Raw genomic sequence first — 14,144 nt, 5'->3', positions numbered from 1 at the left:
CTGTTTCATTGAACCTGCTAATTACACTAACTGTCAGTTAAGTTAAATGAAGTTACTCCTCTGCTCAAGACTGTGTGGCTTTCCATATCACTTACTGGGAAAGGCAAAGTCCTCGCAGTAGCTTGCAGGTCTCCATAAAAACATTTTCCCGTGTGGGCAAGAGAAAACTTTTTGGCACAAAGTAAAGAGTCTCTGTTCTTAGTGGGTATTGGTTACTTGTGTGATTACATAGATGACAATTCAACATAAAATTTTCAAAACACATTCATTTGTATTCTTTAAATGAAAATGTTTTAATCTAAGTTATATCTTACTCAAACTAGTAGACAAAATAGAACAGAAGGAGGAAAAAAATGGAAGAGGAGGCAGTTGAGGCCACCAACCTCAAATACCATTTATTTGGCCTTCCTAATGAAAGGTGAAGGGTCCCCACCAGTAAGATGGCAAACTTCCGGCTTCTCTTCGGGTTCCTCAGTTCCTGCCGGCGCCACCTGAAGCCCAATCACCTCTCGTCCCCCTCCCAATCCCAGCACCTAGCCAACAGCCAACAGCCCCGTAGAAGTGACACCTCAATCAATTCATGCCCCTTCCTATATAACCCAGCACCTTTCCCTAATAAAGCGGAACTCTCCGGTGAATTGCTGCTGTGTGTCACTCCTTTCCTTTCATTGGTGCCGAAACCCAGGAGACGGGACACCCCAACTGGGCCCTGTCTTCCCCCCGACACCAGCAGCAGCTTGCCCTCGTCCTCTTTTTCCGGCGCTGGCTCATCACACTCACCACTCCTCTCTGGCCTTTAGGTAAGTTTTCCCCCCGGAGTGGGCCACTGTTCCCCGAGCTATCGCAGTGCCATTGACCATGATCGTCCGGCAAGGCCCTGACGCTCGGGGATGAGGAGGGAACGCTCCCCGCCTCAGGCCTTCACGGTTGCGGCGGACCCTCAGGCCCCTCCTCCAAAAGCCATAAATCCCCGCCTCAAGCCTTTACGGCTGCAGCAGACGCTCAGGCCCCTCCTCCGACAGTCATAAACGCATTCACCATCCCTTCCATCAGTGCTGAAAGTTTTTAAGCAGAATTTCCCCGGGGTGGGCCACTCTTCCCCAAGCTATCGCAGTGCCATTGACCGTGATCGTCCGGCAAGGCCCTGACGCTCGGGGATGAGGAGGGAACTCTCCCCGCCTCAGGCCTTCACGGCTGCGGCGGACCCTCAGGCCCTTCCTCCAACAGCCATAAATCCCCGCCTCAAGCCTTTACGGCGGACGCTCAGGCCCCTCCTCCAACAGTCATAAATCCCCGCCTCAGGCCTTCACGGGCTCCGGCCGACTCTCAGGCACCCCCCCTCCAACAGCCATAAACGAGGTGACTCCTTTGTGGATGAGAACGCTCCCTTTTTCCCCCCTCCTTCTGCTCTATCCGCCGAAAACGCCTAGCGCTAGGTACCTCGTGACTCCGGCACTCTGCCTTCTTAGGGAAGTCTGGGTGACGACCCACACTTCCTAAGAAATTCCAACTCATATACGAGTTTCCGCAGACCACCAAGGATCATTGGGGACGCCCTCTGTCTCCTTGCGGTCTGCTTCCAGTTCGAGGATCTCCGTTCGTCTTCCCCTGTTTGTCTCCTTCTCTGTCCTTCAGCCATGGGAGCCTCCTCATCCCTCCCTGAAAGTTCACCTCTTGAATGCCTGCTTAAGCATCTGGCTACCCTCTCCCTGATGCCTGATATAAAACCAAAACTTCTCCATAAATATTGCTCCCAAGATTGGCCGACATACCCCCTAGACAATAACAACCAATGGCCCGAAGGGGGAACTCTTGATCCTAACATCACTCGGGATCTTTTTAACTACTGCCAGCGCCTGAAAAAATGGAAGGAGATTCCCTACATCGAAGCTTTCCGCCTCCTCCTCCCCCCTCCCCCTACCAAGTTCTCCTAGCCTGCAAGCTGCCGCCCCCGCAGAAGCCTCCTGTTCACTCCCTTCCCCTTCTTCTCCTACAACAACCCTTCTCCCTTCCTTCCCAACCATCTCCTCCCCCATCTCACCTCCTCCACCTTCATTCCCTGCAGATTAAGCCTAAGCCTTTCAGCCCCCCTTTAACTAAGTCCCAGGGGCCTCCTCCGTCTTTGCCCTCATCACCTGTTTCTCCCGTGTTAGGGACCGCCTTTATCTTCTCACATGTTTGTAGGGAGAATGGGAAAGCACCTTCCCCCATGTCTGAACGCAGCATGGGAAAGTACAAGCTAGAGAACAACCGGTGCAGTCCTTGGAAATTATCTGTCCACAAAAACATACCTTGTCCTCGAAGATGAGCCAAGACTCTTCACTCTGAAAATAGGGAGACCTTGAAGATGTGTAGAAACACCGCCCCTGCTTCTAAATATGCCCTTCCCCCACTTGCGGATGTGGCAGGAATGGAGAACAAAGAACATTCTGTTTACGCATTTCATAAGCAATTAACTGGAGCCCTGCTGTAGCTCAGTTAGTAGAGCATGGGACTCTTAACCTCAGTCATGATTTCAAGCCTAACTAAAGCAGCAGAGGCAAGCAGCTGGGCTGCAGGCTGGCAACACGTGGATCTGATTCTATCTTTCTTTATTTTCTTTGCCCCTCTTCCACACTTCAGGACCTGCTTGAATAAGTGCAGCTAGACCACGTCACTCCCCCACAGACTGAGCCAGAACCCTTCAGTCCCCCTCAGACTTGGTCCCGAGAACCTGCCAAAATTATCGCCCCCCTCCTGGAGGTAGCAAGATCCAAAGGCATTTAGGAGATTTAGCCCAACTAGAGAAATGCCTAAGTTCCTTTTCCACTGATCCCATGACATACATCAGGGAGTTTCAATGGACCCTCCAGTCTTACAGCCTCACGCATCATGACATTTTCATGCTCCTGGCCAATACTCTCCTCACTGAAGAGCGTAGATGAGCTTGGGACTTCGCCCAAACGCACGCTACCGAAACCCACAGGACTGACCCCAGCTGTCCCCGAACAAGACCCACACTGGGATTATAACACTGCCGTGGGTCTCCACTCTCAAGATATTTTTGCCTCCTGCTTAATAGCAGGTCTAAAAAAGGCAGCTCGTAAAGTAGTCAATTTTCAAAAGCTCCAAGACATAATTCAAAAGAGAGATGAAACCCCCTCCGAGTTCTTAGACAGACTCACTCAAGCCCTATTACAGTATACCAGCCTGGACCCAGAAACACCTGAAGGAAGACAGGTCCTTATGACATACTTCCTAGCTCAAAGCTACCCCGACATTAAAGCTAAACTCAAAAAGTTAGAACAGGGCCCCGCTACCCCACAGACTGAGATCCTAACAGTGGCCTTTAAAGTCTTCCATAAGCGGGAGGAGGAGAAAGAACGCCGTAAACAAAAAGCTGATCAGGCCAATTTCCAGATGTTGGCCCAGCTGATAAAACCACAACCTGGGCGCCCCTCTACAGACAAGCCCCCCCCAGGAGCTTGTTTCAAGTGCGGAAAAGAGGGACATTGGTCAAGGGCTTGCCCCTCCCTCAGATCTCCTACCACCCCATGCCCCAGATGCCACAAAAAGGGCCACTGGGGGTCTGATTGCCCAACCACCCGAAGGGGAGGCTGGATGAACAACCCCCATCCTAAGCCTGCCGTAGTGGGGCTGGCAGAAGAAGATTGATGGGGCGGAGGGGCTTCTGGTCTGACCATTTCCATCACCAAACAGGAGCCCAGGGTTACTTTAACAGTAGACGGTCGCCCCATCTCCTTCCTCCTAGACACAGAAGCCACCTTCTCAGTCTTGCGAGAATACTGGGGCCCTACCAAACCTGCCATTACTCCTATAGTCAGGGTAAGAGGTAAACAGATTTTCCCATTAAACCCCCCCCCCTTTATGCACAATCCAAGACAATCCCATACCTTTCTCCCACTCCTTCCTGGTTATGCTCCAGTGTCCCATCCCTTTACCAAGATGGGACATCCTTTCCCTCCTCCACGTTTCCATAACTATATCCAGTCCCACAGCCCCCAGTACTCCCTTTCTGATGGCCCTCATAGCTGACGACCCCCCTCTACCCAATGAAAGCTCCGGTTCTGCCCTCATACACCCTGTAAATCCCAAAGTTTGGGACATTACAAGCCAATCTGTGGCCCTATGTCCCCCTGCCTCTATCAAATTATGTGACCCCTCTCAGTATATCTGTCAGGTCCAATACCCCCTAACCACCTCAGCCTTCATAGGCCTCCAACCCATCATTCAAGATCTCTTAAACAAAAATTACCTCAGACCCACTCACTCCCCATTTAATACCCCCATATTAGCTGTTAAAAAAACCAACGGATCTTTCCGCCTTGTCCAAGACCTTCGCCTCATCAACATAGCCATTGTCCCTATACATCCCTTAGTTCCAAATCCATACAGCCTCAGCATCCCACTTCTCAGTCCTAGATCTCAAGGACCCATTTTTCTATCCCTCTAGACCCCTGCTCCCAAGATTTTTTCATCTTCACCTGAACGGACCCATACACAAGACATTCTGAACAACTCACTTGGACAGTTTTGCCACAAAGCTTCCGAGATAGTCCCCATATTTTTAGACAGGTCCTAGCTCAGGACCTCAAACAGTTTCATCATGATCACTCCAAGTCCACCTTATTTTAATACATGGACAATCTTCTACTCTGCAGTCTCTCGTGGGAATAGTCTCAACTTGACACTGCCTCCCTACTTAACCTTCTAGCGTCCAGAAGTTACCGGGTATCCCCCATCAAAGCTCAAATCTCTTCCCCTCCTGTCACTTACCTCAGATTCTTTCTATCTCAACAAAGAAAGTCCATTACCTTAGACAGAAAATGGCTCCTCTCTGACCTGCCCATTCCCAAAACCAAGACAGAAATCCTTTCCTTTCTAAGCCTGGCTAGATATTCTAGAGCGTAGATCCCTAACTTCTCCCTGCTCCCTGTTGGCAAGACCCCTATACGACCTCAGCAAGAGCCCCCCCTAAAAAACCATTATCCTCCTCACCCCGACACTCCTTCATTAAGCTCTGTCAAGCCCTTGTGGAAGCCCCAGCTCTCCATCTTCCTGATTTGTTGAAGTCCTTCTCATTATACATTCATGAGAGGTCCAGTCAAGCTCTAAGAGTCCTAGGCCAATATTATGGCCCATCCTTTGCCCCAGTAGCTTATCTCTCCAAGCAATTAGACCCCACAGTTCGGGGATGGGCCCCCTGCCTACGAGCATTAGCCGCTAGACAGCTCTTGCAGAAAGAAGCTCATAAACTGACATTCAGGGTGCCCCTTACCATTCTGTCCCCACATCACCTAAAAGATCTCTTAATCTAAAAAAGTTTACAGACTCTCCCTCCCTCCAGACTCCTGACCTTACTGTCCTCTTTCCTCCAAAATCCTGTTCACCCCCTTTGCCATCCATATCCAAATCATGACTTTTTCCTCCTTTACTGCTCTCTTGCTTTTTTCCTCATTCTTATTGTCTTCCCCGCTACCCCAGCCTCCTTTGTATGGCGATTCAAAGTCAGACAGACTTACACACAGCATCAAACAAAAGTTACAGCCCTCATTGCCACACCAGACTGCCCTCTGAAAAGCTGCTCTGAGCCTTTATACCTCCACTTTCCTCCCTCCACCGAAGTGTTCACCAGCAGCTACCCTTATTCTCCCTACCTCTGCTTCCTCTATGACCAAAAACAAGCCTATTGCAGGCGATAGCCAGACACCTACAAGAGATGTCCCTACTGGTCTTGTGCAATTCACTACATGAGTAACTTCCAGTACCCACAGTATTACTCCTCCAACTGTTTCATGAAATATCCCAACGGCTCATTCTCCTTATCAATCCCAGATCCCTGGGACTCTTGATGAGCTGCCAGAGTCACAGCCTCAGTTTACTATGGGGGTTCCTCAACCCCCCACTGTACCCTTCATATCTCTCAAAAGTATGTTCCCTCTCATTCCCAGATCTCTCAAGTTGCATCAGACAGCAGACATTTGGAAAAAAGTCATTATCCAAACTCTTGACGGCGCCTCTTCATCTTCTTATCCCTGCCCCTCTTCCCATTTCTCCTACTCTTCATTACAGCTCATTCAGGACACCACCATCTTTCTCAACCACACCCTTAACACAGCCAATTGTTTCTTGTGTGCATCACTACAGCGCCCACTGCTGGCCTCCGTGCCCCTTAATATTTCCAACTACTCCTTCCATGCAGAAAGACAACCCCTCTGCCCCCTGGCAGACATACCCCTATGGGAACCAGAATATGCAGATAATCTCACCATCCACCACTGTGTAGGCCCAACTCCAACCCCCCTCCAGTGCACTTCACTGCCTCTCTATCTACACCCCTACCTCCGGCTCTAAGACTTTTACGCAACCGGGACACTTCTTTTGGTGTAATGGCAGTCTTTTCAACTGAGTGCCTCTCAACTCCGATACACCCTGCATTCTCGTCACCCTAATCCCACAGTTTACACTTTACAGCATGGCAGAATTCCTTGAGCTCCAACCTCCCTTGCCCTCGCGCACAAAAAGAGCTGCTTTCCTTCCCATCATGGTCAGTAGCTCTTTGATCACCTCAGCCATTGGGGCAGGGTTTTCGGGAGAAGCCTTTGGTCACTCTCTATAGGCAGTTAGAGATCTCAACGCCAAACTTGAGGGAGCCCTGACATCCACTGCCGATTCTCTAGCCTCTCTCCAAAGACAGGTCACTTCGCTAGCTAAAGTCACCCTTCAAAACCGGCGGGCCCTAGATCTGCTTACAGCCGAGAAGGGCGGCACCTGCGTCTTCCTCTGGGAAGAGTGCTGCTATTCCGGCATTGTAGAAACTAACATTACCAAACTCACCGACCTTGCCTCCAGCCTCCACTCTGCTTCCAATTCCAACCCATTCTCTTCAATACTAACAAACCCCCTCCTCACCTAGCTCTGGCCCATTGCAGGCCCTATAATAATCATTCATCTGGCCTGTCTCTTCTTACCCTGTATAATAAAGTTCATCAAATCCCAAGTCGGAAAAATCTCTAATCAAGCTTTCAACCAGCTTTTACTCAGGAACTACCAGCTTCTGGCCACAGAAGATCCCTCACCCTCACGTGACCTCCTCACCACATGCTGAGATGGACCCCTCTCTCCACTGGAAACTGTTCCTGGAAACAATGGCCGCAGACACCTGGCTCCTGACACCCATATCCTCTTGGCACCATTGGAATCAACAGGTCCTCAACCTATGGTTACAGGGAACCTTCATTGATTTCCAAACCTGAAGAAGTCCACATCTACTCGTCCTTACTGTGGGGAGTCCTATCAACCCTTTCCTCCCAATCCTCAAGCCCTCACTCCCTTCTCCGCCCCTGTTCAGCAGGAAGCAGCCAGAGAGAAAGCAATGTCCACAAACCCATAGAGGAGAAAGGGGGGATTGAAGGGTCCCCACCAGTAAGATGGCAAACTTCCGGCTTCTCTTTGGGGTCCTCAGTTCCTGCCGGCACCACCTGAAGCCCAATCACTTCTCGTCCCCCTCCCAATCCCAGCACCTAGCCAACAGCCAACAGCCCCGTAGAAGTGACACCTCAATCAATTCATGCCCCTTCCTATATAACCCAGCACCTTTCCCTAATAAAGCGGAACTCTCCGGTGAATTGCTGCTATGTGTCGCTCCTTTCCTTTCAAAAGGAAAAATACTTTTTTCCCCCAAGAGATTCTTGAATAACAAAGAAGTATATGCCAAATTATAAATGATGTTATAGTCAGTTTGTAATTATAAGAAATTATAAAGAATAAAATTAGTCACACAGTGACAAACTATTTAAATTTGTTGTATATTAATCTGATTTTTTTCAGTGCTTTTATTTTCTATAGTTTAATGATATGAAATCTATGCAATGTATGTTCCTTTCTTGTTAATTTTAGGACTTTTATATTATTCACAATGAACAGGGAATATAGCTCTGAAAGACTCTGAATGCCCAGCACTGTGAGTTGGTTCCACAGAATAGGGTACAGAGTGCAATCTGACCACATAATAATTACTGAGGCCCACTTAACAATCATGAGTAGGTGTTCCCAAATTATAACCACTGGCTTATATCAGATCAGATATTACTGGGAAGCATTGTAGCTATCTCTCTACAGCAATATGAAGGTCTGACTTGGGTCTAATTCAAATTTTTTTGTAGCCTATTGAGACAGGGACCATGGATGTAGTCAGAGTAGAGTGAAGGCCTCCGGAGGGGGCAGGGCAGGATATTTGCAGTCAGAGCAATGTAACTACATGCAAGGAAACCCCCCTGCTAAAACTCTATGTTAAACATTAAGCTCTAGAATCATTCTTCAGTGAGATCAGTTAATGTTCCCCAGATAAAGAAGAGTAGCACGTGTTTTATTATGCTAATCATTTGTAACCATGTGTGTCCCGGCCCGCGGGATGAACGTGGAGTGTAGCCGGAGACGCCTGCAGAAATGAACAAGCAAGGGACACAAAGAACGACCAGCAAGACAGGATGTCTGATCAAGCTGGCGCAGTTTATTTGCAGCAGGCTTAATTTATACAGATCAGCAAGGAAGGGGAGGGTCGGAAGATGATTGGACACCAGGTGGTGCTAGCAGGAGTGTGTACAAAGGTGATTGGGTCTCGGAGGGCACTGGCGGGAATAGCAAACCCGGAAAAGAAGCAGGAAATCCGCCATCTTGTGGGTGTGGGCCCTTTTGGTCTCCGGCATCTCCTCCTTTTCTATTCTTTTTAGGAGGGATTGGGACAGGAACTTGGAGCTTTTTATCTACTGGGTAGACGGTGCCTGTCTTAGGTTTAGAGGTTTTGTACCTGGCCTCTGTTTTTCAGGAGCTTGCCTCTTTTTGGAGTCGGCCTGATATCTTCAGGGGAGCTTGCCCTAATACTGGATCGGCCTACATAAATAGGAGCTTGCCCCAGTATTAGATCGGCCCCTGTTATTTTTATCAGAGGTCTTATGTCTGTCCTGTATTTCTGCAGGTACAACCTCTTAATTACCCGTCATTGACTACCATACTTGACTTTAGATCTTATGATTTACAAGTGGGGGGGCCATCTGCAATTTCAAATAATGCAGGTCTCTTAAGGCTTGTTGGATGAGTTTCCACATGCTGCAAAGGACACAAGGCCCTAGTAACAGCAATAGAAGACATAAAATGCTTAGGGTTAAGAGAGGTGTGACAGCATGCCAGACACTATTCAGGGGTTCTCTGAACATGTCGAAAGACAGACATAACTTGAATATATATATAGGTTTTAAAAAAACTGCTAGTTAAATTGCATATACACATTAACAATAGGAATATAGATACATAACAAAGGCAGACTTACAATTACTAGTTATATCTAATGAAATTAAAAAACTAGTTAGATAGCTTAGGCATTTGTAAAAACTTATTGACAATATGAGGGATATCATCTAATTGATTTTGAGTAGTTTGAGAAATTGAAACAGCACGTTCTTGGAAACTGATCACATCTTACATGCTCTTTTAACATCAGACAGTCCAGAGCAGCACGATTCTGAAGCACTGCAGCTCGCAATTCTCTCAGCTTTTGGTTGAGTTCAGATAATACAGAAGCAGTCAAGTTTGTTGTTTTGCTATATGCACAGGCCAGCTTAGATATCTCTTTCTGCATTCTAATGACAAGTCCAGGAACTGGCAGGAGGAATGCAGCTGCAACTGCAACAGCGACAGGATCTCAAAGTTTCAAGTTTTCATCACAGTCAGATGGCAGAACTCAGAGAAGTCTCTTGTGCTTATATCCAGGTGGTCTATTAGAGCAGGAAGAATGCATTCCACATCACAAACACCTCGATAGTGTGGAGAAAGGGCTTGATATCTTTTGTTATTACGCAAAAATACCCAACTATTTGGAAGTCTATATCTAGAAGACCATTTTACATTGATTGAAGAATTATAATAAGAGGGCACATGAGTACAATTAATACATACACAATCAGTAATTATAGTAATACTAACAGTTAGATTTAATTGGGCATCAGGAGCGAGCACTTTAGGGGTAAGAGTGATGTTTATGTAACATGAAAGATTCAATAATAAAGTTTAGTATTATTCCTTTTGACAGTGCTTTCCAGGTAAATATATATCAGGTAAATAAGCCAAATTAGTCAAATATTTTCTTGATGAAGAGAAGAAATTCTACTGATATGTTCCAGGGGCCCTCTGGAAAATATCAGAGTTAATCGAGAGGTAAAAATACCTTTTTAAATTTTGGTTATGGGAAGCTGTCAAAAGTTTTTAAGGCACTTGCCTAAATAGAATTATAGTTATTAAATAACACTTATTATTTAACTGGAATGATAATAAGAAAGTTTAAAAGCGAATGCAGAAGGTTACATAGTTGTTAACAACACTTAGCTTAGTCTTTTTAATATTAAGATCTTATTTTCTTAAATAACTTGGCAAACTTTAAGAATTTTGGTTACCACAAAAATTCTCAGGCTGTTTGCAGATATATACATTGTTATAGATTAATACAGTATTATTATTAAAAGGTTTATTTGCTACACTTGTTTACTTATTTTTAGCAACTATGCTAAATTACTTATAAAACTTTCACCACACATCAAAGTCAAGCTTTTCTTTAAGTATTTTCTTGGAATATTTAACAGGTAACATCAACTTAAATGACTTTAAGTAAACTTTGGCAGCTAATAACTATAAAGACATGTCCATTTCAGTTAAGCTTAAATTAGCATTAATGCATAATATTTTTTAATTAGATTTTCTGGAAGTTTTAGAATGCCCAATTTTCACAAGCGCATGTTTTTAAATCAATTTTATTAATACCCTCCGGAGGTGGAAAATATATATATTTTTTTACACACTTAGTCACACAAACATACAGACCGAGACATAATGACTACAGTTAGTAACACTCTTCATACAAATACATATACACAGACAAACTGACATAAAGATTTGAGTTTCTAATACTCAATGGTCTTCTTTCTTCTTAGTTTATTTGATGAAAAGTACTTCAGTTTTCAAGAATACACTCTACAGGCAAGCAGTTTACATAACTGGGTTAAGGTTTAGACAGCCCCAGACTAACAGGGCCGATGGAGGCTCTGAACTGATAGGGACTATGTGTGTCTAGGGGGCTGGAAATGAAATGCAAGTACAATTCTAGCTCCAGTCATTTAAAGCCAGGCTGTATTGCAGAAGATAAATTTCTTCTATCTCAGGGAGTTTAGTTTAAGACTTCTCAATTCTCAAAGACAGTGATGAACTTAATAAATAGAATAGATGTTCACTAAAAGAATTCAGAAAACTAGCTCTACATTGTAGCAGTTCATGGAACTCTTGACTATCCTCTTCCCTTGTGGCAAAATATATTTAGCTGCATAACATTATATTGCATACTTCTTTCAGGGGCCAAGCCTCTCTAATCAGAGTTTGTACTGGGGCCAGGTTTGTGTGCAGAAGGTAAGATACTTCTTTTTAGAGTTTAGGGATCGAATTGCTCTCAGTTAGTTTTTCCTAGTTTTTTCTGCCTGAGCTATTGTCATTCCTCAAGAGGCCCCTGCCTGTCTGATAAATCCAGGGACTGTGTGACTTTTCGCTACTAGAGCCCTGATCTGAGTCACAAGCTTGTTTGGCTTCCCTGGGGCTGCTGAGGAGGTTTTGGGATGTAAGTTATGTGAGTCAATTTGGAGAGCTCTTGATCTAAATCACGGACGGCCTACAGGAGTTGAATTTGCTCTTTTCTGTTTTTGACCATGTGCCTGAGGACTGAGAGGTCATTTGTCATATGCAGACGCTCGCGGGAGAGAGTTGATGAGGCAGGGAACACTTGGTCAAGGACAGGGAAATGATAAGGTGGTGGTGGGAGGAAGGGAGGCAGGCTTACAGGTGGGCTTATAGTTGGAGGGCGGGACGTAGTGGCAGGGATGGGCGGGGCCGCATGAACAATAGCAGGGCTTTTTGATGGCCAGTCAGAATTATTATGGCACGCTGCCCCTTCCTCTAGCGTGGCCTCATCAGCGGGACTAAGGGGCTCATCAGGGTTTAAGTCGATGAGAATAGGGTAAATACTTGGGGGAGAAATAACAGGATCGGCAGAACTATCAAGGGGAGGGGACGGAGAAAGAGGCTCAATTGTTGGCAAGGGCGGGAGCTCGCTTGGGTCCTGGGAGGGGTTTGTAACAGGATCTGAAAGGTGTGTTTTAAAAGAAGGGGAAGCTGGCCGGGAGGTTTCGGAAGGGGGATGGGAGCGGGATTTTTGCTAGGGAGGTAGTAGCGGAGCCTTTAGGAGGGAGGTGCCACCAGGCTTTAAGGGCTGCGTTTTGGACTTGAGCTAAATGGCCTGGGGGGAAGGCTGCTTGGGCTTCATTTGTTTCATAGGGGCTTCGCCCAAGCAGTTTATCTCTTGTCCATGCGCGTGAAGTTTTACTTTCACTATTGCGCTGCGCAATCTCACAGCAATTTTCTACAAAGTCAGTGCGCCATAAAACATACTCTCCTCCTGACAAGGCGGCTCGAGCTAGGGAAAGCCAGTCATTAGGAGTCAACCACCGGTCACTCAGGCTTTCAATTAAGGCTAATGTAAAAGGAGCTGTGGGGCCATAATTGGTAACAGCTGTTTTTAAGTCTTTTAAGTGTTTAAGGTTAAGGCGGCAGTATTTCTGGGCTTTAGCTGGTTTTTCTATACGATCACCAGACTCTTCCAACATTTATGATTGATAGTGCCTTCGAGGGGAAACCAGGGGCAAGTCTCATGAATAAAGGAAAAAAATTGTCTAAGATCTTTTCTTTTAACCCTTACTCCTCGTGTCCTGAGGGACTCCTTGAGTCCAGTAAGGAAGACCTCATGGGAGTTCAGAGAGTTGCCCATCACTATGGCCGCAACCCTTGCACTGTAAAAATTTGAATCCTTTCCTCCAATTTAGCTGCAATTACATCAATGTCCTGAAACACTGGAGCCACTCTCGTCAGCTCTGACGAGCCCTTGTTTACGTAGGACAGTCGGCAGGTACAATCCGCCTGCTCGGACCCTCTAGGGCAGGGACTCTGGAGTCGGAGTCCCCTGGGTATGCCTTCGAGGTGAACGACCGTTAGCCCAAAGTAAACACAAGGTTTTCAGAGAGGAACAACCAGTGAACAAAACAAGGAATAAATCGCGGTAGCAAACTGGAGGGAAGTGATAAGATCAAATGGACTGCTGAACACCCAAGAGGTTGTCTGAAATCTTGCTTGGGGGATTCGTCTACTCACCTCTCAAGGATCTGTATTACGGACGGGTGAGCCGCAGTGATCCTTCTCCATGCAGAGTCGACATCAGGTCAATACCCGTGCGGTGACTCAAATGAATGCCTGGCCAGGGCTTCCGAGCAGACGTTTCAGCAGGAGTCCCGGGGTGCCCCACGTTGGGCGCCAGTTGTCCCGGCCCGCGGGACGAACGTGGAGTGTAGCCGGAGACGCCTGCAGAAATGAACAAGCAAGGGACACAAAGAACGACCAGCAAGACAGGATGTCTGATCAAGCTGGCGCAGTTTATTTGCAGCAGGCTTAATTTATACAGATCAGCAAGGAAGGGGAGGGTCGGAAGATGATTGGACACCAGGTGGTGCTAGCAGGAGTGTGTACAAAGGTGATTGGGTCTCGGAGGGCACTGGCGGGAATAGCAAACCCGGAAAAGAAGCAGGAAATCCGCCATCTTGTGGGTGTGGGCCCTTTCGGTCTCCGGCACATGTGTAAGATTCACTTTAGCATGCTAAAAGGCCCAGGCCTATGTGCTGTCTTTCCTCCTTCAGATCTGATGAGGTGATTTTGCAAACTGAGCAACTAACTTAGCATGCAGACCCAGCTGTAAACAGCATAGTAAAGGGCAGGAAGAATTCCATCTTGAAGATAAGATTGCATTTTAACACCCAGGAAGTTGAAGAGGCAAGATTCTTTAGCAAATAGACAATACCTCAGCCCACCTTGGGGGCTAGGCAGGAAGCCTTTTGATGTGCTCCCGGACCCAGGTGCCAGTGTCCAGGCGCCAGTGTCCCGGAGAGAAATCAAGGCAGGAAATTCCTTATGTTAAGTTAATTTTTAATATTCAGGGATCACTTAACAAGTCCACACCCCTAAGTATTTTCGTTTTCTCTAAAATTCCTCAACTGCCTATAAAA

The 14,144-nt window shown here is 46.6% G+C and overlaps 1 long non-coding RNA gene across 1 annotated transcript; it reads right to left on the bottom strand.

The window, feature by feature from the left end:
• Positions 1-8,464: 8,464 nt before the first annotated feature.
• On the bottom strand, positions 8,465-13,707 carry LOC140850407 (uncharacterized). The gene is made up of 2 exons (XR_012133210.1): positions 13,240-13,707; positions 8,465-11,022 (listed from the first exon to the last, which is right to left on the bottom strand). It is a non-coding gene; the product is annotated as an uncharacterized lncRNA (long non-coding RNA).
• Between the last annotated feature and the right edge of the window lie 437 nt (positions 13,708-14,144).

The sequence above is a fragment of the Manis javanica genome, chromosome 7 (assembly GCF_040802235.1).
Source record: "Manis javanica isolate MJ-LG chromosome 7, MJ_LKY, whole genome shotgun sequence".
Classification (NCBI taxonomy): Eukaryota; Metazoa; Chordata; class Mammalia; order Pholidota; family Manidae; genus Manis; species Manis javanica.
Note: the sequence above shows the minus strand (reverse complement) of the source record. Positions and strands in the feature narration are given on the sequence as shown.